This window comes from Tympanuchus pallidicinctus, unplaced genomic scaffold (assembly GCF_026119805.1).
Source record: "Tympanuchus pallidicinctus isolate F22 unplaced genomic scaffold, pur_lepc_1.0 scaffold18, whole genome shotgun sequence".
In the NCBI taxonomy this organism is placed as follows: Eukaryota; Metazoa; Chordata; class Aves; order Galliformes; family Phasianidae; genus Tympanuchus; species Tympanuchus pallidicinctus.
This window is the reverse complement of record NW_026294699.1, coordinates 10,854,305-10,879,468: the sequence shown is the minus strand read 5'-3', so window position 1 is coordinate 10,879,468 and position 25,164 is coordinate 10,854,305. Positions and strand designations below refer to the sequence as shown.

The 25,164-nt window shown below is 45.0% G+C and overlaps 1 long non-coding RNA gene across 7 annotated transcripts in view; it reads right to left on the bottom strand.

Moving 5' to 3' along the window:
* The window catches only part of LOC128079215 (uncharacterized), a 28,435-nt gene extending 3,337 nt beyond the window's left edge, over positions 1 to 25,098 (bottom strand). Inside the window, exons 1-6 of one of the 7 annotated variants that reach the window (XR_008206033.1) lie at positions 20,939 to 25,098; positions 20,376 to 20,437; positions 20,011 to 20,088; positions 17,724 to 17,823; positions 11,301 to 11,440; positions 7,960 to 8,734 (exon numbers count right to left, since the gene is read on the bottom strand). This is a non-coding gene — a long non-coding RNA (uncharacterized LOC128079215). Of the gene's footprint in view, positions 1 to 7,959; positions 8,735 to 11,300; positions 11,441 to 15,839; positions 16,327 to 17,723; positions 17,824 to 20,010; positions 20,089 to 20,375; positions 20,438 to 20,722 lie in introns of those variants that run through there. The other 6 variants (XR_008206034.1, XR_008206035.1, XR_008206032.1 and 3 more) reach the window with 6 other exon arrangements.
* Between the last annotated feature and the right edge of the window lie 66 nt (positions 25,099 to 25,164).

Genomic DNA, 25,164 nt, shown 5'->3' with positions numbered 1-25,164 from the left:
GGTCCCACTTGATCTGGCAGCACTGCCACTAAAATAACACAGATCATTTTCAGACAGCAATGGTGAGCTGCCTCACGCCCATTGCCTACATCTCCCCCAGGCAGGGAAGACAGCCAGGACAACTTCTGCAATACACGTTGAGAAGGTTTGAGTGCTCAATCCCACTTGCTTCAGTGCAGCTGCTGTGTCAAAATCTTACAGGCATCCTGAGCAACTCAACCCAAAGGAACACTGTCCAAACCTGCTCAGGAACAGAAGCCCCTAAGAGCTCCCAGCCTCAGCCAAAGCCCAGATAACCCAGAGATGCATTCTGCCCTCTGAAAGCTGAAGGCTAGATGTGAATATGCTCTGCACAGCTCATGAGTGTGGATTGGCGTTACTGATTAACAGCCACTGGCCGAGGCTGTGTGTGGTTTCAGACAGAGCGGCTGCAGTGCTTTAGCAAAAGCTGCAGCAGTGATGTAGGTTGGAGCCTGCTCGTCCCACAGACAGCTGTATCTCCAGGAGGAGCTTTTGAAAGAGGAAGACCCGACCCTTTGTCTGAGTATGATGCACATTTTCCTTTTTAATATCATTTTGAAGAGTATCTGTTACCAAAAAGGGCTTATGGGGAATATCTGCTGGCTCCTGAGACGGTTATTGTAAGCAGGACTCGAGCTGCAGAAAGATCAAACACTCTCCAGCTGCTGAACTCACAGTGCCCTTTCAGCAGCTGTCGGTATCGTGCAGCTCCTGCGATCTGCTCCTTGCACACCAGCAGCTCTGACTTGCACAGCCACCGCCACAGGCAGTCCCAACTCGTGGCTGGTGAGCATCACGCTGTCTGCAGGCACTGCTCCCCTCTGGATGCTCCCTTCTCAGGGCACGTTTTCCCTGTGCTGCCATGGGGACGCTTGGGACAACTGCTGTCAGAGCGCACAGCCCTTGGCTGGCAGAAATCAGAGTGCTGGTTTGCACTGCATCTAAGGTGCTCCGTCCCATGTCAGCCCATCCAATCGCAGTGGGCTGGAAAATGGCTTTAGATGTGTAGCACGATGAACTGGCTCCAGCTTTTGGAGCAGGTGAGGAATTCCCCTGTGCGGAACCATGTCCTTCTGCCAGGCACCCCCTGGTGTATTGGGCTGGAGCCCAGTGAGAAGCTCTGTGCTTATGAGCTGCTGGGGATATGGGGCTCCTTGGTGCTATGAAGTTTCAGCTGAAGCCAAGAGAGGAGCAGTTGGAGGTGGACATCAGGAAGGGAGCTGTGCTCTCACACTGCTGATGGCAACCCAGCACAAAGCCACGTCGCTAGGACTGCAGAGGCTGCTAAACCCTGTTTCCAGGGAATATAAAATGACCTTAAACAACACAAGACTAACAGATGTGCTTGGGAGAAGTAGAGCTGCCATCACAGCTGGTTGGGCCGGACAGAGCTGAGACCCAAAGCCCCTCACACCTGCAGTGGTGCTGGGAGCAGTGCTTCCCTGCTGCAGATGGATGTATCTCTGTGCCTTAAGGAAGCAGCACAGACAGAGGTTGGCTCTGCCGCCCAGAAATGTGCATCTCAGAGATCCTTTTCAGTAACAATCAACAGAAAACACTGATTGTCAAATCGCCTGATGGTGACGCAACTGTTGGGCATTTGAATGTACAAAGAACAGCGAGGCAGCTTCGTGACTCCTCAGCACGTTACCACCGCCTTTGTTAAAAATATAATCCTTCCAGATAGCCTGAAAAGGAACAAAACCCCCCAGACTCAAGCCACAGCTTGTTTCCTGTAACACAAAGCCGCAGGAAAACTCCCCCAAAGGCACAGCAGCCAAAGGATTAAATGCGTTTTTGCTTCTGCTGCTGACACATTGCTGGAGGAGCCAGAGCCCTGCAGCTCCCCATGGCCTGTCGAGCCTTACCCAGTGTGCATGACTTGCCTCTGCCGTGCTGTCAAGCAGCCATGCTAATGCCCAGCAGCAGGAGCAGTATTTAAGCATATTATCAATCTCCACCAGCTATTCATACCACTCCACTGCACAGACACACAGAGAGAGTGCGATCGGAGCACGGATCGTGGCCCTTTGCTCTATCTTTTTTACACTTAGCAGCTATTTTCTCCTGCTTCCAAGCAGGTTTTGGAAAGTGTTGTTATGTTGGCACACCCTGATTGCACTTGGTTGCACCAGCTTATAAGCCATGTTGTCCCCTGTCAGAGTACCAAAGCCTGAGCCTAAAAGGTGAAAACAGAACCTTGTGATATTCCTTCCTTCCTCTGACAATCCCTCTCTTGGGGCAAAGGTCCCAAGGCGTAAGGCTGTCAGTGTGACGCTGCTCATGCCCAGCTCACAGCCTGTGTGTGCTTCCAGCCCTGTCCTTGCAAACGTGCCCCTCCAGCACAAAGGAAGGCACCACCAAGTGCTGCTGCAGAGACCTGTGTGCACAGATGGGAGCAGAGTGCCGTCCTGGCTTAGCAACAAGCTGCATCACCCCCAGCAGTCAGTGTCCTTTTGCTGCCCAGAAAAATGTCAGCTTTCCACCAGCCTGAAAAAAACCTACTGCTTATGAGGATTGCCATCAGCTCAACTCATGGCTCTATGGTTGGAAGATGAATAGGAAACAGTGTAGGAGAAAGCCATCAAAGAGATACGGTCAGATCCCATTCCTACTTTGCACAACTCCATCTCAGTCCGTTCGAAATGCAGAAAGCAGCACCAGCTTCCCAGCAAGGAGGTGGGCTCAGCACAAAACCTGTGTGTGCCAACACACGGCTGTGAATGCAGCTGCTCTTCTCTCCTGTTCTATTTTCCAAGGAGTGAGTTCAATTCTGCTTTGAGAATTTCCTAAAAACAAACAACCAACATGAGATTCCAAGCAGGATGCAAGTGAAATGATGCATGGTTGTTGTTTGCCTGGGCAGGACTGAGCTGCTAACATAAGTCCAATGAGACAGACGGATGTTGGAGGCCGCAGCACACCGCTGCAGTGTGACTCCTCTTCAGGAGCCTCCCTCCCATCTTCTGTGGGATGGAATTGATTTTGGCTGCTGGCAGCAAGAGATGGGATCCTCTCTGTGACCGCCTCCAACTCGTGCAGGGTTAGCAACCATCCATCCTTTGCATGCACCCTGCCCCCAGTGTCCCACATCCAGCAGCAGCTCTGCCTGCCCGGCTTCCCGCAGCCCCCAGGGCTGGCTGGTGCTGCTGCCCGAGCTCAGCACTACAGAACTGATTGAAGGGTGCTGTGCTCTGATCGAAACTTCACCACCTGATCACTGGCATCACTGCAAACACCCTTGGGTGCCTGTGAGACCCAAAACGCCCCTCTGGGCCGCTGCTAACTGCAGCTCCTTCATCTTCGTACCCCTTGTTCTCATTTTAGATGTCAGAGATTGAATCCCAGCATAACCCCTGTGGGGTCGGTGAGCAGTAAAAGCCATCAGGGCTGCTGCTTGGCTCTGCTGACCCGGGGCAGAAGGAGCACAGAACTGGACACGACACCATTCGCTCCTATCAGACAGGGCCAAGCAAATTGCTGGCAGTTATGATTCAGCACGTCTTTGGTGCAGAGCTGCCGAGTCAAGAGTTTCTACAGCAACCCGCTTCCTCATGCATACGATGCTCTCTCTTACACGTGTTCCCAACCCTGGCTTTTAATCAGACAGTACAGCTAATATAGTGCAAATGAAGTGCACCTTGAGCTATGTGATGAATCTCACTTGCTCTTTCCTATTCCTTAGTCAGGCAAAAATTCCACTAACTGATCACTGATCCAATTTAAGACTGGAAAGGAAAATGGGGAGAGATTGCTGGAGCTGTCTGATGCTAGCAGCATATATCAACAATTTGCACATATGCTTTTGTCACAACATAATGAGAATATCTATTGCAACAGCCAGCAAAGGAAGCATCCTGCTCTTTGAAAGGACCTGAAATCTGCGTTTCCTGTGTTCTACAATTATTATGCAATATCTATCACGCCTTCAGACTGTTTCATCCCTAACTTTTAACTTACAAATTGAGATTAAAGTGGGACAGACAACCCCTCATCTTATTCTTAAGCAGCCACCAGGTTGCTTTTTTCCCATCACTACTGAAACCAGCATGTTTCTGCCACAAGAGAGCACAAGGTGTATTTGGGTTTCATCACCAAAAAGGTCACTAGTCCTGCTTTGCTGGATGCTGGCTTGCTCTTATCATCTAACCACTGGTATTCATAGCTAGAAAGTTTGGGAACAGAAAAGGCCCAATCCAACTCCTAAATCATAGAATCACAGAACGGCCTGGGTTGCAAAGGAGCACAGTGCTCATCCAGTTCCAACCCCTGCTGTGTGCAGGTCACCAACCAGCAGCCCAGGCTGCCCAGAGCCACATCCAGCCTGGCCCTGAATGCCTGCAGGGATGGGGCATCCACAGCCTCCTTGGGCAACCTGTGCCAGTGCCTCAGCACCCTGTGTGAAAAACTTCCTCCTCATATCCAACCTAAAGCTCCCCTGTCTCAACTTAAAACCATTCCCCCTTGTCCTATCACTATCCACCCCCACAAACAGCCATTCCCCCTCCTGTCTATACGCTCCCTTATCCTCCCCAGAATGTGTCCTGTTTGTAGATGTATGCAGAGTGCTGTCAGCCAAGGCAATGTTCCGTGCTGGTAAGCTGGCCATGCTGGAAGACACAAGAGATGATCCCCAGGAAAAGGTCATGGCCACACTGCAAGTCATTCCTATGGTTTCCCGATGAGCACTGAGGAGAAACAGGATGCTGGAAAGAAGGCATTCCTGTGGAATAAATCAGAGCCTATTCTGTGAAACTACAGCAGTATTACAGACCAAGCACTCGTGGCATTCACTGACTAGCAAGAACCATGAAATGAAACCAGGACTTCCCAGTTCTCCATTCCAGTAAACAGCAAGGCACGAATCTTCCCTGCTTTCACACCGTGGGTCCCTGCAGCAGAACAACGCCACAGCCTGACAGTGGGGTGCAAAAAAGCACCTTTTCCATCAGTTTCCTCTTTGTCAGCAGTAGCTGCTTCTTCCAGTGCATGAAAATCTCCATTTCTACATTCAAAGCAGCACAGCTTCAGTTCTGCCATCGCTTTCCCTATGTCCACAAACTGCAGTGACTCCTGCATGGCCAAAGAACAGAGGGGCATCAGGGCCAACTCCCTTTTATTTAGACTACACTGACTGCAGCGTGCTGTAGTGCATGATTAGGGATGGACACAGAGCTCCTCTCCACACACTGCCTGGAAACAGAGCTGTCTGCAAGGCATGCATATTCTGGCAAGCCAGGGGAATGTCCAGAAGTTTCTGCAGCTGCATTTCCGAGGCAGGTGGAAACTGTGCAGTAAGGTGAGGAAAATATCTCAGGTTGTCTGGTTCTGCAGAATTAAACAGTGGCAATTACAGAGAGTGAGAAACTTGGGATTGCTGGGTAGGGAAGATAAGCAGTGGGAGAAAACCAAAGGCCACGTTCACTTGAGTAAAGATATTGGCAGACAGTGGATTCCTTGTGAATTATTAACAGGGCAGGAGGGCTGAATGATTTCTCTCCAAATCAATGCAGAAATAAATAAATGAGTAAATGGAGAAAGCCCTGAAATCTGAGCCTTGGGGAGCGGAAAAGGAACAACTTAGGAATTCAGGAGCTGGACTTCCCACTTCCAAAACAACACAGAAAGAGACGGTGAGGTTGTGAGCATGGGAATACAAAATCCTATGCTATTCATTGACTTTTAAAAGCTGAAACAGAGCCATTGGTTCACTTGTATGGAGCAGATCCACACTGCCAGTATGAAGGAGCAGTTCCAGCTCTGCCTCTCTTCACTTAATCCCAGGATGAGTAATTCAGATGGGTTTCTGCTGAGAGGAAAGGAAGTGTTGACCAAGAGGCTCAAGTTTAAGTGAAATAAATTCATGTTGAAGGCAATTTTCCACACGTGAGTTCTGCCTTTTTACCTGGGGACACATCTTTCCAGCTCCAGAGCAAACCAAATGAACTCCCACACCTTAGAAGAACTTTCATGCTGGCTCAAATGGGATTAGAACTTCTGCATCTAGAATGTTCTGAGAATGATGCTACATCTATATCAGCTCAGAATCTGGAATACAGTCCCAGTTTCTATGCTGGCACTCAGATCTGCTACGATGCACCAAAATAACCTTTCCCAGTTCTTGACTCACACTACAGATATGAAATCCCCTGTTCTAAAGAGGCATTTCAGGAAATGCCACAACACCACTCACTGGTGTGCAAAAAAATATTAGAATCTGGAAAGAAAAGGCACACCTTCAGCTTTTGTGGAGCATCACAGCAGGAAAAGCTTGCTTTAGGAACTTCACTGCTTGAACTCCTTTATCCCAGGTGAAATCTTTGCTGAATGTGGCCCAGCAGAAAGAACTGCAATTGAAGAGCTAAGTAACATCATGCCACAGAGTCAGGGGTGCAAAGAACACATCAAAGAGCAGAGGAGCTGACAGGCATCCTCACCCAGGAGAATGACCTCACCATCCAGCTGCACGCTGACAGCTACAAACAGCGGATGGTTAAAGGCTTAGCACTGAGTTAGGCAGAGCATCAGGTTTCATAAGAGCCTCATTTGGAAAGCAAAAAGAGCATATGGGGATGATGCATAAGATTCACAGGCAGCCTGACTCCCTTAAATGCAGTTAAGTTCTTAGAACACAGGAGAATGAGAGGTTCCATGGCTAAAGAAGCAGAGCTGCTCTCATGAGTCCTGAGCTCTCTTTCTGGTCAACCACTGATGCCCAGCTAGGAGTAATGCAAACCAGGTGTCAACTTGTTGAAGAGCGAGTTCTTATGGTAAGGAGATGTGTGTATGTGTATCTAAACTCACTGCTTTGTGCTTAACACTGGGAGGCTGGAGGCTTAACATTGGGTGACCTGGAGATTCAGATCAATTACAACAACAGTTTTATTAAAGAAATCACAGAATCACCGAATGGCCGAGGTTGGAAGGGAGCTCAAGGATCATGAATCTCCAAGCCCCCAAATCTTTAATAAATCTTTAATAAATCTTTAATCCAACCCCAAATCTTTAATAAATTGCACAAAAGCAGCAAATCCACTTCTTGCAAATGGAGGCCTGCTGCTCCCAGAGGCAGAAGGTGTAGCAGGTATGCAGGATGAACACTGGATTCCCATCTCTTCAGTAGGAATGAGAGAACTTGCTGGGTGCTGAGCTGTGCCCGGGCCAAATGATGAGAGCAAAGATGGACAGCTTACTGAGCCAGAGCCTGGAGATGGAAGCACTGCCCTGAGCAGTGCCAAGGGGTGTTGGAGGACGAGCTCAGCAACTTGAAATTCTGCTTGAAAGGGCTGGAGACCACCTTTGCCTAAAACTGAGAAAGAAAAGCAGATATGAGGCACGACAGAAGTTCTTTCTTACTCATTCTCCAAGGAAACGAGCCCTGACAACCATTACAGCTCCTGTCAGAGCACCCTTTGGGATGCTCAGATTCACTCAGTTCATTTCTCCACTTTCTGATATTGTTTTCCAATATTTGATATAACCTGAGGCGGGTTTAATTCTATGCTTCACTTTTTTATTTTTACCCTGGCAGTAATATCAATTTCACAGTAATTTCTAGGGATCCCTCTACGTAAAGACAGCAACACCTCTTTGTTAATTCTTTATTAATTACACCCACTGCTACATGGCAATACTGATAGGTCTACTTACAAAATGCCTCCTCTACAGCTACACAGCTCCTCTCCATCCAGCTCTGAGGAAAGCTTCTCCCTCCTGCACTAAAGCAGGTTTTTATTTAACGTAACTAGAGAAGTTTTCAATCTGCACTGCAGCAGCCACGTGGCTGCCTGCTGCTCTTCCTAAAGTCAGCATTAACATCCACAGGATGTCAAACTCACAGATTTTAGAATTTATTAGCAAGAATCTGAGATTCAGTTATAGTAATAGACGTTGCCACTGACATTTTGTCCTGATGCTGCAAACTGGTTGTGTGATCCATAGAACTTGTGTGATGTTTGCTTTCCTGTCTGCAGGCATTAGACCACAGAGTTCAAACTCTGACTTCAGATCTCTGTGCTCAGAATGACTCAGTCCCTCAACTCCAAAAGGAAAGAAGAGCTTTGGAGGAAGTTCATCAGGCAGAAATAACTACTCCATTTTTCTTTGCTCTCTCCCATTCTCCCAGTCTGGGAGAAAGAAAAAAAATCACTGTCTGCTTGCTTAGATACTGCGAGACTACAGTTTGCTCCACAAACAGGAAGGCGGCTGTGTTTTTCTAGGTATTAACTTATGGCAGCACAGTGAAGTGCTGCCAATTTGTACCCCTGCCCAAAGAGCGACGTGAACTGCTGAGAGTGAGCTACATTCTTCTGAAACACTCCGTGTTGGACCGAGTCCCCCGAGATCTGTTGAAAATGCACATTCAAAGCTCGCGTTGCTTTCAGGAGGCACCTCAGATGAATGTATTTTTCTGTTCATTTTCAGTTTATTAAGGACAGCGTTGGTTTCTTATCCACTTCTATGCACCAGCCTTGGTATCTCCCCTCCTAGAAAATTGCAAGGGAAGGAAGAGGTGGTAAGCCACACTGCCAAGAACAGCAGCAAACTTACCACCATGGGGTGTATTTACAACTGACTGTTTCTTCAATGGTCCCATGCAGTCTGCTTTTGAAACTTCAGGCCCCCCTGACACCCACTGCTGATTTGTGTGCTTCAGAGTTATTGATAACATTGATAACATTGTTTCCACGCTTTTCAGTTAGCTGGAGGGCAACTGGGAATGAGAAAACATCCATGGTAAGGCAGAGAAGCGTTGTCATAAAGCAGAGATGACCCCAAAATTACAATTGATGACCTCCACGAGATGGAACCAAACTGATCTTGGCAGGCACTGCAAAGAAGTGGCAAGATTATGGGAATTCTCCAGGGTACAGAATCCTACTGAGGGCAGTTGTGCTACATCACAGCTCTGACAGCATCAGCTACACCTGTAAAGTTGCTGAACTAGAAATCACAAAGGAAAATCCACAGTCATGCTTTGGCCTCGTCAGGAGTAACACACTGACAAGCACAAGTGCAGTTCAGCTGCTCAGGTAAACCAAAGCAGAAATACATGGTTCTGTTCCCAAGTTTTTCTCTGACTCACTGTCTGATATTTGTCACTCATCTTCCACAGTCACCCACGTATAAAGTGTGTATGATCACTGGGAAGTGATGAGGATTAACTGATTCTGTGTTTATGTAAGGCCTTATGATCCCCAGATAAAAACTGCTTTAGAAACGCAGAATATTATCACAAATTAAATTTATTTTAGTGTCATCATCAATTACTTTTGTGATGGGTCTGCCAGCACTTCTGACAAACCTCCCCATAGAAATAAGCCTTGCAGAATACATATTTACAGCTCTATATTATCCAAACTGCTGATCTACCTGGTTGCCTAACACAACATGTAAAACCATGAATAAACACTGGCATGATTTGCTAACACAAATCCTAACAGGAAGCTTTTAGTGAGTACAGGTTACCTGTGCTTTAGAGCAGAGCCATTGGAAGTCAAACACAGATGGAAACAAAAGCATGAAGTGCTGATGTTTGTGCTTCAGACCATCCAGCTCCTCGGGGTGCCAGCACCTCCACTTACAGACAAGCTGATGATGGGGCAACAAAGAGCTCCAACAAAGGGCAAATGGATTTTAGGGCCTGAGACAGGACACCAGGTTCTGCTTCGCTCTATTAAGATTAACCAGTTTGCTACAGAGAGGCAACACGTTGGGTGACTTTCCTTTCCTTAACACACAACAGCCTGCTCATGCAGCTTTACCTTTTTGATAAGATTGAGGTGCATAGAAGAACAACACAGACCTTTTAAACCTACCCTGATAAAATGGATTCTGGAGCCAATCTCTCTTTACACTTTTAAGCAACAGAACCAGTTGAGATACAGGATTTGTCTTTCCCTGTGTAGAACTTGGCCTTTTTGTCTCCCCCTATAGCAGCTCCTGCAAGGTACTGCTCCACTCACCACAGAAGGGAAGGTGGTAAATAAAACCAAAAATGGGAGCACAGCTCAAAGTGCTGCCATTCTGAAAGCAAATGTTTCTCAGCTGGCATATTTTGGTGCCCGAATACTTAATCAAAGTCTCAGTATTTCTACAACAACAACATCATGACCCACAAACCTGGGCCTGCAGCTGTTTCTATGAACAAGCACCTATTTCCCTCAAGTAACCAAATCAGCTTCATTATTTCCCCAACTGCCAGATTCCAACACAACAGAGCAACCTACTGATGCTGCACATAATACCAGTTGTCTACTGAGACACATGGCCACACCTTTCCTGTTTCCTTGGCTAAATATTCCCAGCTGTAGGCCTTTCCCAGGAAAAAATAATCCTGTAGACCTGGCAAGCACATAGGAGGGAGTGAAGAAACAGAGGCTTGTTTGTATCCACGCAAGTTTATCCTGCATCTCTCGGTCAGAGACACTGCTGGGTTTCTGCTGCACCCTCCAGGCCCTTATACTGAAGGGCTGGAAGGAAAGATAGAAGCTAGGAATGCTGTAAGAGCACAGATAACAGTGTCTTTCTAAGAAACAAAGAGCTTCTCTGGGGAGTGATTTTACTTCTGAAAAGACCTAAAGGCGTTCAACTGCTAATGAAAAACAAAACTCCCCATGGAAGAGTTGTAAGACAGACACTCGAGCTCTAGTTCCAGCCCATGCAGACTTAGTGCTACAAACTGGGAGCGCTGCTCCTTTCACAGAAACCTCAGAAGCAGCCATAGGGGCAGCCCTATGCAGAGCCAGGGTGCAGCAGGCTGGTGAGAGCTGGCAGCCCTCTGTGTTTCACCCATCAGCCCACTCCACCCACTGGTCCAGTTCTACGGTGGTAGACCCACTCTAATAAATCCTCTGCAAATTGCCGGGATGCGGATGTTAAATATATAATCTGATCTTTTAACAACGGGAAGTCCTGAAGATAATTGAGATCCAAAAAGTTAATATTTTAATAGAACGCTCTGAACGCAATCTAATGACTAATATAATTTAATAATAACTAACATTTCCATTTCAGTCTACAAATGCTGGCTAGCCAATTCTCAACCACATCAGGAGCTAGGTCAGTGTTGGACACCTCATGCAGACAGGAAAACAGCTGGAGTGACAAGAAGTAGCATTGCTCCTTAAAGCACTCACGGGCTCCCATAGGGAATAAGAATTTCTTTCCCTCTTTCCCACTAGGTGGAGAACCAGGGAAGGGATCTGCCTCGTGATCTTATGGATCTCGACTCCTTGGAAAGACACCGGTGTTACAACAGCTGCACCCAGGCCAGATACCTTCAGCTACACCTGAACATCTTGTTTCTTTCTTCAGAGAATGAGGCATCACTGGGACTCTCCAAAGAAGTTTCTTCAGCAGCTTCTCTAGGCTCCTAAGCAGGGCAGACCTGACCCAATCTTCCCCTTATGCTGTGGACCTTGGAAGGAGTTAAAAATAAATAAATGACCAAAACAACAAAAACACGAAACCCACAAGGCTCCACAAACAGGCTGTGAGCTTTGCCATTCCTCTAAGGTTGAGCAGAAGCTGGTCAGAGGTTTGTTAGAAAGCTGCCAATTCAGACACAGACAGTTAAAAAACAAAAAATAAAGCAGAACTGTTCAGTCTATTTTCTGCTGTTTTGCAAGGGAAATACACGATCTTCAGTCCAAAGAACAACTGTGAGTTTTAGCAATGAGGTGTGGAGACGGTTAACTGTTCTGAAAGATGCTAACCCTGTAGCACAGTAGCACCAAAGATGGATATGAGTCAGATAAAGAGCCTAGAAGGCTAAATAAAAGCCTTGCAGAAGCCTTTCTTATAAAGCACCTCCAAGATCCACAGCACCAAGCAGCAGTGAGCCAGCTGATACCGCAGGGCAGCCCCTTGCAGGCTGATGCCAAACACTGCCCACAGTAGCTAATGAAATAGACATCCCTCCTCTCTATAGATCAGAACAATTTGCACTGTCCCTGCCTGCTACAGTCATCTCATTATACCTACAACCAACGGGAATAAACTGAGTGTGCAGGGGAGGGAGGACACTGTAGCACTTCAAGCCTTACTCAGCATCCTATGACTAACCATTCTAACAGTTGAACTCCGTTGCTTATGCTCACGAGCTGGAAGACAACCTGTCTGAAGCCAATGCCCAGCTGGTCGAGGTGGAGAAAAGCCAAGCTGAAATGAATGCCATCAGGCTCCAAGGTAAATTCCTTGATAGCTGCAACATCACCAGCCCTCTGATCCTCCTCTTCCCCTGTGTTCCACAGAACTCTGGCAGCTCTGCCTCCTTTACCAATACTGCCCAATCCTTCTAGTCTTCTCTTTTCTTTCCTCAATCAGCTGGAATTAGTGCCTCTCTGTGCACTTTTTCTCCTGCAGCTGAAAGCAGCCAGCTGAGCACAGAGCACAAGGTCTGATGGAGATTAATTAGCTTGTCCACATGAGGCGTATGACCCCAAGAGGCAAGTAGATGAAAAGTTAAGGGTACTGGGGACCACCAAGCACCTTCACAGCTTGCTGCTGGGTAGGATATGCTCTGCCTGCTCTTTGCTCACTGTCCACTTCAACAAATCTTTTATTCTTTCAGCTCTCACAAGGGAAAGTTTTCCTCATCTAAATCTCTGGGTTGTTACCAGCTAATCTTTGTAAGGGCACACAGGGCATGAGCATCATGAGATTCTTATGGAGGATACGAACAGAAGATAACCTCTCACGAGCCAGAAGCAAAGAGCAGAGGTGTGTACACCTCCTCATTCTCAGTCCACTGCTCAGTGGATTGCACTGCTGTTTATTTGCATAGGTCACATATGTCTGACTCAAACTGTATCAGCATTTCATGTCTCTGTCTGACATGCCTGTCCTGGAAATTTTTCTTATCTCCAAAGAATAATTCTAGAGCTGCACCTGCATATCAAAAGCCTGGCAAGAATTCCCCACGTTCAGAGCAATCACAAAATGGATTTACTGTTGTAATTCTTTTGAAACACTTTCAGAGAAAACAGTGATGATGACAAGCCAAGTTCTGCTTTCAGTTATATGAGCTCAATTCAATTCACTGCAGTAAAGCAAAAAAAAAACCAACCAAACAAAAAACAACCCAGCACCAAAACAGGTAAGGAGAGCAGGCACTTGGCTCCTGACCAGGAAGACATTCTGAAATGTTTCTAGCTAGTCCAGAACTAAGCTGCTCAAGAGGAGTACTGCAGCTTGGGGGATTGAGGTCAGTGCCTTCATACTTCCAACAGGAGAACAGTGCAGCCATTACCATTCATCCACATCAGTCAAATTCATCTGTACTGCTGCTGGGGTAAGACTGGCTAATACCAGGAAAGAGCAGTTGGAAGAGGAGGAAGAGAACAAAATTGAAGTTTGGTGTCTGGTCTCCAAACTCAGTACTGAAATCACAGCTTTCAGGGAGAAGACTTAGGGTACTCTGTTATTCATTTTGGCTGCTGGATCACAGTTTGTAGATGTGATCTGTTAGGACTCATTTTTGTAAGACAAAGAAAAGAGAATTACTCCCACCAAGAAGAACATTTGCAATAATAAATAGAGACTACTGAGACCTAACTCTTGTATGCTGGCAACAGAAAACCAATGCTGCACCTTTCCAGTAAAGGCTTGAAGTTGGACAGCCTTTCCTTACTCCAGCAGGAACTTTACTCTTCCAGCAGCCTTACAAAAGCCACTAGCATTTCCTGAAAAAAAAATGCACCTGAATCTGCTCCTTGAGATCTGGTAACGTGGGCAAGAAGTTAAGGCAGTCTTTTAACAGTATCTTTCTAGCAGAGCTAACAGAGGTGCTTTCACATAACAGAAAGAGAAGTTAAGGCACCTGGAGGGCTTTAACCACGTGCCTGAAACAAGTAGAGACAAAATAAGCTGTTCTATCTCTGCCTTAGTCCCATAGTCAGTCACAGGGAGTGGAGCTACACTGACATTATTGCTGTCCTGGAGATTCCTGAACAGAAAGTGGAAGGGTCTAACACCAGGTAACAACCCAGCAATGAGGAACTGAGCTGCAGTCCAGAACGGTGTTTGTATCTGGGGAGGGGAAGAGCCAGCCACATCCTAGTCATGATTTTACAGTCACTTTTCTGAGATTGCTTTCAGGATTACTGGTGAAAATAGCAGTAGTGCTCAAGGAGATGACTGCTGCTGACTCCCAGAACTCCTCACTCCACGACTACTGGGTTATTTCTGCCCCCATTCCTTTGGGACAAAGTTGGCTGGGAGGTTCCAAGAAGCGAAGCAGACAGCTGAATCAGTCCAAGTCTGCACAGGCAGCTCTAAGCAGAGGCTTCAGACCAAAGCGAAGCACCTCGCTCTTGACCTGGAAAAGGCAAGAAATTCAGCCATTCAAGAACACATCCAGCACAAGCCTGAGCAGCAAGACTTGGTGGTGGAAGCCCCAGGAGCCAGCTATGGGCCGATCCCTTATTTCTCAATACTTTAAGACTCTCTATCAAATGTCACTGTAACCTGTATGACCAAGAGAAGAAAGGCAAAGCTGAGCCACAGCTAATTCTTAGGAGCACGCAGCATGCTCCTCAAACTCATTAGCTGTCTTCCAGAAACAATAGTGCAGCTGAAGTGAAAGCCCTCCTCAGCAGCAAGGCAAGGTATTCATTGTCTTTTTAAGGATAATGAGATCCTGCTTTGAACTCTCCAGCGTTGCAGTACCAGTGGGTTGTTTCACCATCACTGCCTTTAATGAAGCAGTTCTTTACTCTTCAGTTTGTGGCGTGCTTATCACCATGGTACCTGACTGCATGTACTGATCATAAAAATACGTTGAATATTTGTGATTAAAAGCTCCCAGGAAAGAAAAAATGTTCCTTCGTTCCCTTCATGACAAGCCATTAAACAGTCTGGAATAGCCTTGAATAACATCTTGTTTCTAACTGAATCTTCTTTGAAGCAGAAAGTCACACTAATCAACCCAGGCAATTACTAACAGCACATCTGCACCACGAATATCTGAAGTGGAAAACATGTGCTCCACAGCAGCATCATTATAACAGCAGGGGCAAGGAGGACTATCACACTGATGGGAACTGGGGGAGCTTGTTAAATTCCTAATGGTGAGGAAAGAAAGCCTTGTAAACATTTTAATCACCCATTCAGAGCAACCAAGAGAAACTCTGCCAGTCACTACAGTGGGTGCCAATTTAACTGCGACTAGCTGGCAGGACACAGAGAAGTGAAGTGTAAAGAAAACTTGTGTCCACTGAATGCTTGGCTTTATCTTTCCAGGCCAATGCTGCTTCTGGAAGAAGGAGAGAGCCTTTGAGAAGATGCTGGCAGAATGGCAACACGAAAATATGAAGAGCTACAGGTGGAAGTGAATATTTCCCAGAAGCAGTGTACATGACTGAATGAGGCATCTCCAGGAATCAGTTGCAAGGATGTCACTTGAACTGCCTGAGTCTCCCTTACCTGCTATACAGGGAGACAAGCTGCCTTGGCTTCTTTTTTTTTTTTAATAAATAAAAATATTCTGTAAATTGTAAAAATTGATCTCCTCCAAGAGGCTGAAAGATGACACTGTCAATATTTAGAAGATGCAGATTTAGAATCTGCTGTCCCTGCAGCCAAGAGAAAATGGTGATGGAGTCCCTGGCAGAGACCCAGCACTTCCTGGGCCATCTCCCCCAGCCCTTTACCTACATCACCTGGCAAAGTGCCTCATTCTGTTGCATAGAGACAATGTGGAATCCTATTTTCATTTTGTATGAGCAACCATCTGAAAATAGGAGAGGAAAAGACTAGGCTAAAAACTGGAAAAAATGTCTCGTGATTTAATGGGCTTCACTCTTCTGCCTCCATGATCACATAGAGCCAGCAGGGCTCATTCAGAAATCCAGGATAATATTTAGCAGTGAGAAAAAGGGCAGCTAATGTGAAGTGAATGGAGCCATTTCACACCATTCCTATTCAAAGAATCTGTTTGGCAGTCCTGTTTGGCAGTTCACAGTCCTGAAATAAACCTACCACATGAAATATCCGTTTTCTTCCCCGGAGGAAATTAAGGATCTAATCAATCAGCTGAGGATCAGAGGGCACCACGTTCACGAGCTGCAGAAGATTGAAGACTGATCAGGATGAACTGCAGGTGGCACTGGAGGAAACGGCCTTCCCTAGAAGCACCAGTGCCACAGATGTGAGTGCTGCATGCAGGCCTGATGCCTGCTTGCCCACATTGCACCGGGTAGATTCTGTGCTTCAAATCCCACAGAGCACCTTTGTTTGTTCTTCTGCTGCACCTCTCCTTACAGGTTTGCACTCAGCTTGAACTGCTTCAGGTTAGAGCTGAAACTAGATAGAAATCAGAAGGAAGAATCTGAAATAATCAGGTGTAGCAATATGACATTAAGTTATACACCAAAACCGCAGCAAGATTTAAGGTAAACACTTGGTAAGTTTCCTATTGTAGGGGGAATCACTCCTGGGACAAGATGGTCTGGAGATCATGAAGCCTCCATTACTGGAAGTTAAGTACAGTCTGGTAACATGCCCTGGTTTAACAGAGATAACCCCCATTTTAAATAGGTTTTTAAGATGACTTCTTGAAAGCTCTCCTAGCCCTATGTTTTACAATAAAGTAGTCATAGCTTGGTGCAAAATCTTAGTACCTCAGTTTGAAACAGGCTTAGAAATTGATGACTGTTTTTATTACTCAGTGAGCAATAATTTGATACAAAGGCTGGATTAGATTCAACATAACAGAATGTTGTGCCATATGCTTCACTGCACTCTGCAGGAAAATCACCAGCATGCAATTGAGTCTCCACAGGTGAGTCTGGAAACTGAATCAACAGGACATGCTGAAACTCCCAAGCTCGAGGTGAAACAGACTCAGACAAAATGGAAATCTGAGGGGATTGTGCCAACAGTGACAATAATGAGCTTGTCAAGATGCTGAATCAACTGCAACAGAATGTCAAGCTAAACTGCAGAAGGTGCAAGCAGGACCCTGAATAAAAAAGCGTGCCAGTTCTATCCTACACCTTCAGCAACAAAGTAATAAATTATGCACTCTTGTTTAGACAACTTGAATAAATTGAGAATTTATATTCATTAGTCCCAGCTCTCCCACTCACACCAATTTCAATCTGCAGCAGTTCCAACAAACCTTATACAAGATAAGCATTACTATCAGCTTTTCTCAAATTAGAATCCAAGCGAATCACATTTTTGTTCTGATCACATACAAGGGCTGTTTGCATCAGCACAGCCACAAAACTGACCAGGACCTCATAAAAGGTAAAAGCACAGTAAAAGCACAGAGCAACCTTTGGCACTTCTTCCAGAAGGGAAAACTCAGAAAAAGAGTGATAAAGCTAAACTCTGCTGGAGCAGTAATACATTGCTGCCAAATATATAATTTCAGTAACTGAAAGAATAACAAGACTCTCTCTCCCCCCTCGTGTGTGCATACACATACACCAGCCTAACTGTCCTCTGTTACATCTGTCTCAGTCAGGAGAGCCTCTCACAGAGCACGTGGCTACAGCAACTGCAAACAGGCACAAATGATAGCAGGATAAAGCACTGCTTTTCTGTTTCGTTTTTTGTTTTGTTTTAATCTGGCAACACCTGAAAGAAAAGCCTTGCAAACAGACCTCCTACATCTTTCAGCTTCTTCTCAGCTCATTATTTCCTCTTTCACCTGCTTTCGAGATGTTTAGATTCAAATGGATGAAGATGCTTACCAGCATGAGAAAACCTGCAGGAACAACTCCTCAGAACACTACTGACAGAACTGGAAGGAGCACAGAATGCCCAGAGAGCAGTGGGTGCCTTCCCAAACTCCTGCAGAGTGGAGAGACATAGTGAAAACAATGGCTATGCACAGAGGTTATTTATGCAAGAGCTATTGTGACAGTTTACATGCAGGTGGTTTAACACTCAACCTTAACTTTGAGTAGGAAGGGCAGGATTAGGCCAATAATGGACAAATGTAACACTGCTCTATAAGGAAATTCTGTGGAACCTGAAGGGCTCAGTCGTTAGAATAATTATACTGATGGATGGCAAGACTTTTATCTATTTTAAACAAAGTCTGGACTATCTTGGCTCAGCTTTGCTCCTAGCAAGGCCTAGCAGATTTGGTGGAAGATGTAAGACAGTGCTGAGCACTCCTGAAAAACCTGCCTTAAAAAGGGCAGTATTAAATTCTGCCTGCACTGAAACTATAGTTTTGTCAGTTGTTTCCATGGTGCTGGGACTTCCATGGAATGCAGCCCACAGCCACATCTACTTCAGTGAGATTTTAAGCATCTTTGCGTTGTATGAAATATCATAGCTGCCATTTCATTCCGTGCACAGACCTAAGGAGCTGTTTTAACATTCACCACAATCTGCAGTTCATTTCCATGAAGGATAAACCACACATACAAACATCTGCAAGGAAAAGAATACGAGTTCTGGAATGGACTGACACCACGAGAAGCATTTCTCAGCTGCAATTCTGGGACATCAGTTACAAGAACTGAGTCAGAAATGCAGCTGTTATTCAAATAGGTTAGAAACTCAAACAATACATTTACCTGCAACTGACTGGTGATTAAAGATGCATTTTTAGCAGGTAAACTGCAACCTCTGTACCAAATTTGGAGTTTTAAGCTTTGTTAATACAAAACCTATACAGCACAGAAGTTATGCAGCATTGTAGAACACAACAGTACATTTACTTGATGTCCTTCTGCTGAAGAGCAGCGTGTTGTTAGAATGCAGTCTTCCTATTAAAGCCCTTGCAGTTCTTCTTCCTTAGAGTGGGGCTTATTTATTATTATTATTATTATTATTGTTATTATTTTACAGCAACAAGAGTCCTCCAGTGATTCATATCAGTAAGCACTAAACAAGCCATGGAGCTCACACTTTCCATGAGATAAAAAGACACACATTGTAAATTCTGGAGCAGAGACTGTATTTGTTTGTTGAGATTGCAATCAAACACATTTTCAGTCAGGTCTAAAGCCAGCTGCTGCTACTGCAGCTTAACTTTGAAATAAATAATATTGGTTTATATGCTCAAATCCATGTACACAGATATCCAGTAAAACAGACTCAGACTCGAGGACTTTGTAAACAACAGGGTCTATTTCTGCCTCAGAGGTGCATCATCATTTTAGCTTTCATTTAGCATTAAGGTAAATACAGAGGTCCTAATGTTCCACAACACAGATACAGTGGGGGTGAATCCCTGTCGACTTAGTAGTGCACAATTTTATAGAGAAAAATAAGCCACTGAAAATTAATCCACAAATCACTTAATGAGACAAATGGAAGCCCCAGAGGTGAGCATTCAACATTCTGGGAATCCAGGACTCCATTATTTTCTAGAAAGAATCTGCCTTGATTTTTACCACACTACTAACAAGCATGAGGAAATCATCCCTGAGCACTGAAAAGCTGATGAGAAAGCAAAGAAAGTTGTGGCTGATCCAAGTTACCTCTCCACCCTTCTGCCCCTTATATTGGTAAATGGAAAATACACCCTAAGGCTTCCAGCATTTCCCTCCTGCATCTATTGGAAGAACACTGTTAATAACGTGTTAACACTTGCTTTGCTTTTTACAGTCCTGAAAAGCAGCATGCTTGTTAGCTCACCGATTGCAGTCTGGCAAAATTAATCCACAGAAGAAGAAATCTACTTTCCCTCTGTCTCTTTGGTAATTTACACGACAGATGGCACCCTGAGGAATTCCTCCATTTCCTCTCTCTTTATCCTTTCTTCCACTTATCCCACAGCTCCACCCATCACACTTACCAGGTCTCCAACACAAGAGGAGGCTAGTTTCCCTCTCTAGATAGTCAACGACATTCGTCATTGGCACAGAGGAGAGAAAAGTTGCCAGTACTGAGCAGATTGCTCCATTGGCACTGTGCTGACAGCTGACACTTCAAGTATCAAAGCTAGATGTGGGTTTAATGCGTAGCATTTCCTCCCCAAGTAAGGATGAGTGTCCTGCCTTTCTGTTTAAGCTACCTCACCTTCAGACAATATCTTCATCTTCCATCCACTGCAAGCCCCCAAGTCACATTTTTCCACTGAAGGGTGGACATCAAAGCCTGAAATGTTATTAGAACAAAGTTATTGACTTAACAGATAGGGATAATACCTTTGAGTATTCCGAAAGTATTAAGCAAGCACACCACCACCTGGTTTATGGTCTGACCTAGCGCTGCCCAAGTCAGCTGGGATTACCTCCATCAGTTTGGATCCAATCTTTAGAAAGGCAACCAATGATAAAGAAAAATTAAAGATAAGGCAAATTTTCTCAGAGGGCAGCATCCAGGTCTACACATCCTACTTTTCAATACCCTGTACAAATAGCTGCACTGTCAATATTTCATACCTTCCTCAGAAGCCTCCTGCGTGGCAAAAGAGCTGCGTCAGGAGCAGGACCACAACGCGCGCCTGGCAAATATTAAGGAAATAATAAAGTGTAAAGATCTGTAAATCAAAATTGAATAGGCTGAGTAGTCAGCCCTGGAAAGACAAAAAACAAAACAAAACAAAAAAAAACCACTATCATGAAACTCCAGGGTAAGAAAAAATGTGCTTGGTTGGAATGAGCTTTCTAGTAGACTTGTGCAACTACAAAACTCCTTCCTGCACCTCATCTTCCACATTCAACAAAAATAAATGAAAACATCCCATTTCAGATAACAGTTAACATGTATCAAAAGAAATGTAACTAACTTGAGGAAAGCCAGACTGGGCAGAAAAGATGCACGTAGGATGCTCCCAGTCCACTGGAGCACAAGGGAATTTCAGCTCTCTGCACCCTGAGCAAAACATATCAATCAACTCTCATGGTGCTTGAATACAGCAATAACAAGCTACTGGTATCAGCAGCTGATCTACACCCACAAAGGAGAACTTGCAAAGTGAACTATCAGCAGTGGCAGGACTTACCCTTTATTTTTGTGTTGCAACAAAACTCAAGAGCACGAGCATCTCCAAACTCCTGGGGTAGATACCATCTTCCTATTTCTTTTTCTTATCCTCACATCAACATTTCAAATCCCTTCTGTGATTGTGTATCCTGCTGTTCCTTTTCAGATTAAGTAATGGATACAGAGCTGTCCTCCAAACAGAAACACGATGTTCTTCTGCAGAATTTTCGGTCTGCACAAGAAGCCTCTAAAGGAGGTGATCTTCCATAAAAGATGACAACAAAACCAACCAGCATGCAGAACTAGAACGGCTGGAGAAGCTGCAGAACTGAAAACATTGAGAATTGAAGCAGCTGTTTATATCTCCTGCTTCATCACATAACTGTATCTTGCTGATCTGCTGAAGGATCACATCAGACATATCCTAAGACACTTTTTTCCAGCGCAAACACTTCTCTTGTTAAATATTTGCTGGTCCAGGAATAGGAGGATGACCACAGCCTGTCCAAGTACAGGAAGACCATACACAAACTAGATGACAGAAGAAAGGGGTGGAACGGCCAAATCAGCTCTAACTGCACACCAGGAATCCTCAGCCAGCAAAGGGCTCGCTTCTGGAGAGATACCCAAGTGCCAAACTCCTCTTCCTCCATGTCAGTGGCTCAGGAACAGCTACTGAAGTTGAAGCTCGTGTTTGAAGCCATCTGCCATGAACTTACTAGAGCAGAAAAGGGTGTGGAAAAGAGATGAGGAAAACAGGTGTGTTCTCAACATAGGTACTCCACAAACCTGTTTGTGCACGGAGACAAGTTCTGAAATGGCAAATGGTTGCTACAGGGGGGTTTCCACCAATGTAAAACAGAAAGGGCTAATAAGCAGCATCCTAATGCTTCCAAAAGGGATGATCAATAAGGGCATCTTCTCAAGGGCACCACAACTGTACAGGAAGAATCTCTCTTAAGGAAAAGCCTATCTAATCTGGGGGGCATGGTACATAGCAAAACTGCACTAACAGGCTTGAGATAACGAAGACGGCTACACAGGACAGAAACTAGAGGACAGAAAGCATGCAACAACATGCAGATGGAAGAACTATCTGTATGAGATCTCAGCAACTGAAAGTATGGTTCTCAAGTACACCTTGAGTGACAGAAGACACCATCAGTACTTGAGAAATACCTGCACTGACAGGTCTGGGACTTTAAGATAGAAGGTGGGATCTCTTGAAAATAATGCCTCTTTATAATAGTTGCAATGCAAAGTCTTAATAAAGGTTATTGTACAGAAAAAAAAACAAACTGAGATTGTTCACAGTGTGACAGCAAAACAGTGTACCAGGATGCTGCTCAAACCTGACGTCAGGAGGTGCTGCAACAGGATGATGGAGAAGCACAGAAGAAGCAAACTGACAGCCTGGGAGGTGGGCACAGCTCCTGTGGCAGCAGAGCACAGGCTGCATGACTGTGAGATTTTGCTGGTTGTGGAAGACATGCTCAGGAAATAGCAGGACTGGCTCCTAGTGAATGTCTCGAATGAGACAGTGTTTAAAACACCTGTGTACAGTTTCACTGTCAACCTAAAAAGAAAAAGCCACTATAAATACTGCCACTATTTCTTTTCTAGTGGAGCTGATTTTCTGCAACACTACCACCATCCAAACACCATCACCTTGCTGTTATTCACCAAGCCCTGCTTGGATAACTGCAACAAACGCATTCAAGCATAGAATCTCAGGAAGGCAGGCTAACAGCAGGGCAGGCACAGCTGAGCATTGCACACTGGACACTTAGCTCTAAAGGTGGACACTTGGAGCCCCAGCCCCCAGACCTACCAGCTTGAGCATGGAGGCTCCCAACACAAGGGGCAGAAAGCAGTCAGCATGGAGCTTATCATCATCTGGAAAGCCAGTATGCAAGAAGACCACTCAGTGAATCTGATCAATATGCAAGCAGTCTGCCTTCCTTCTTATTTTGTATTACAACAGTTGCACAAATTATGTGAAGTTCTAACAGTTGTCACGCATAACATTGTATTAAGTTGCAAACAAACAAACAAACAAACAACCCCCCCCCAAAAAAAAAAACACAACAAAAACAAAATAGGACAATTAGATACATTGACTTTTCAAGCTTAAAATTCCCGAATTTGCAGTTGTTTCCATCGGTGACTCCAATTGACCTTAAGGAAAGCACTCCTCATAATTCAAGAGTATTCCTGATGAAAATCGATCTTGATAAACTGTGATCTAAATGGCAGGTCTAGAAAGGCAGAGAATTCAATTAGGAAAAAATGTCCTTTCTCATCCCCCTGTTAAGCATCAGATGCGATATAACATTCAGTGCCAGAAATTGCTGCTTTCAGATACTGGGGTGAATAACACACTTCTAGAAGGCTTCTCAAACTAAGCACTATGATCTGCAAATACCTGTTTGTATATATTGCAACCCACTTTCTGAGTAGCTGTTACCAACTGTGTGCCCTTGCTGTTAAAAAAAAGAATGAAAACAATATCCCAGCTCTTCTTTTTTTCCCCCCCTCCCAGATATATCTTAAGGTTGTATTGACCTAAACTACTTTTATTAAAATCATTTTGATTTGGCTTGCAAGGCTTTAAATCTCAAAAACACTGGCATCCTTTCTGGATTACCAGAGTTTAATTGCATCAGCAATACCACAGGAACAAAGGTGGGACACTCTCTGGAAAGCTATGCTGAAGATGAGGCCTTAGCCTTTAATGCTTAAAAGCTCTGCAGAGCTCCTCATTTAGATACTTTCACCCCATCTGGTGAAAATCATTTTGAAAACATAAAGCCATGCTTAAACGCAATTTCATTCCCGTTACGTAATGTCACTTGGCCCAGTTGAGCATCTTTAATCTGTGCAGCTGAACTAGTTTTATCGTTAAGCCAACAAGGGCTGCAATGATTACATATCTCAGGGCTACAGAACCACAGTAACACTGGGTTAGGAGCCCATTAAGCAAAGTCTCCTTCCTGAACGCAAGCTCTTATACTGCACTTCACCCACCGTGAGAAATATTTGTCTGATCTATTCTTAAAACCTGTAAGAACAGCCCATACCTTGCCCAGTCAGTCCAACACTGCTCGACTGGCTCAGAAGAATCACGGGACATTTTTTCACTGTAACCTACATCTGCCTTGCTGTTATTTTAGCTTATGGCTCCTCACCCTACCCCCAGTGGACACAAGAGAACAAACTGTCCCTTTCTTCACGGCAGCATCCTTTCATCTATTTGAAGACTAACCACGTCTGCGGCTTTCTGTTCTCTCTGGCTCTGTAAAAGTCATGTGTTCAAAGACTGATCATTACTTCTACCTCTTTCTCTAAATCATACAAATTTCTCTCACGTGGAGCCCAGTACTGGACACACTGTTGTAGCACAGCTCAGCATAGCAGGACACCTGTGCCTTATTAGCAGTTTTTTTTTACTCACAGAGACCTTCATGGCATTCACCTCTCCAACAGCAAGCCGTTGATACTCATTCAGCTTACAGCCCACAGCAGCCCCTCCATCCTTTCCTGCAATACAATCAACTCCACAATTATGAAGTATACAGTACTACACCTGTTACTTTTATCCACAGAGCTCCCCGTTTTGCATTCCAGTTCTCTGGCAGTGCATTCATACAAGCTCAAACTTGACCTCATCTTCAAACACAGTAATTACAAGGCCTGTTTCACTGTGGATGAGTAATGGACTGAAGGTAGTTCCCCAGACAAGTGCTGATACCAAGTACATTTTTCCACAACTAGATCTGCAACCCTGCTAAAGCAGTACCACATAGACTGGTTTTTCAGTTTATTATTAGAAAATCCTGCAAGCCAACATCAGAAGTTCCACTAAAAAAATCAAGGTACATGACACACGTTGCCTTATCCTTATCTGCAAACTGTTACACCGCCAGAGACGGAGATGAGACTGGCTCCATTCATTCACTACAAAGCCATCCTGGACACAGCTCACCTTGTTCCCCTGCAGTCGCTTACAGACAGATTTTTTTTCAGACCAGAAATTAAACTCACAATGAGGAGCAGCAGAGCCATACCTCAGAGCTCACCTCCTCACAAGACACGTGCCTGACTTGGCATGCTTCAGCTCACAAAGCCTCATGGCCAGTAAGGTTTATAAGCTGAGTGTTACAGGAGTCAAAGCACAAGACCCCAGCGCCCAGTGCAGCTCAGGAAAGCCCTTCACTCAGCCAACAGACTGCAGCTCCTGCCTTA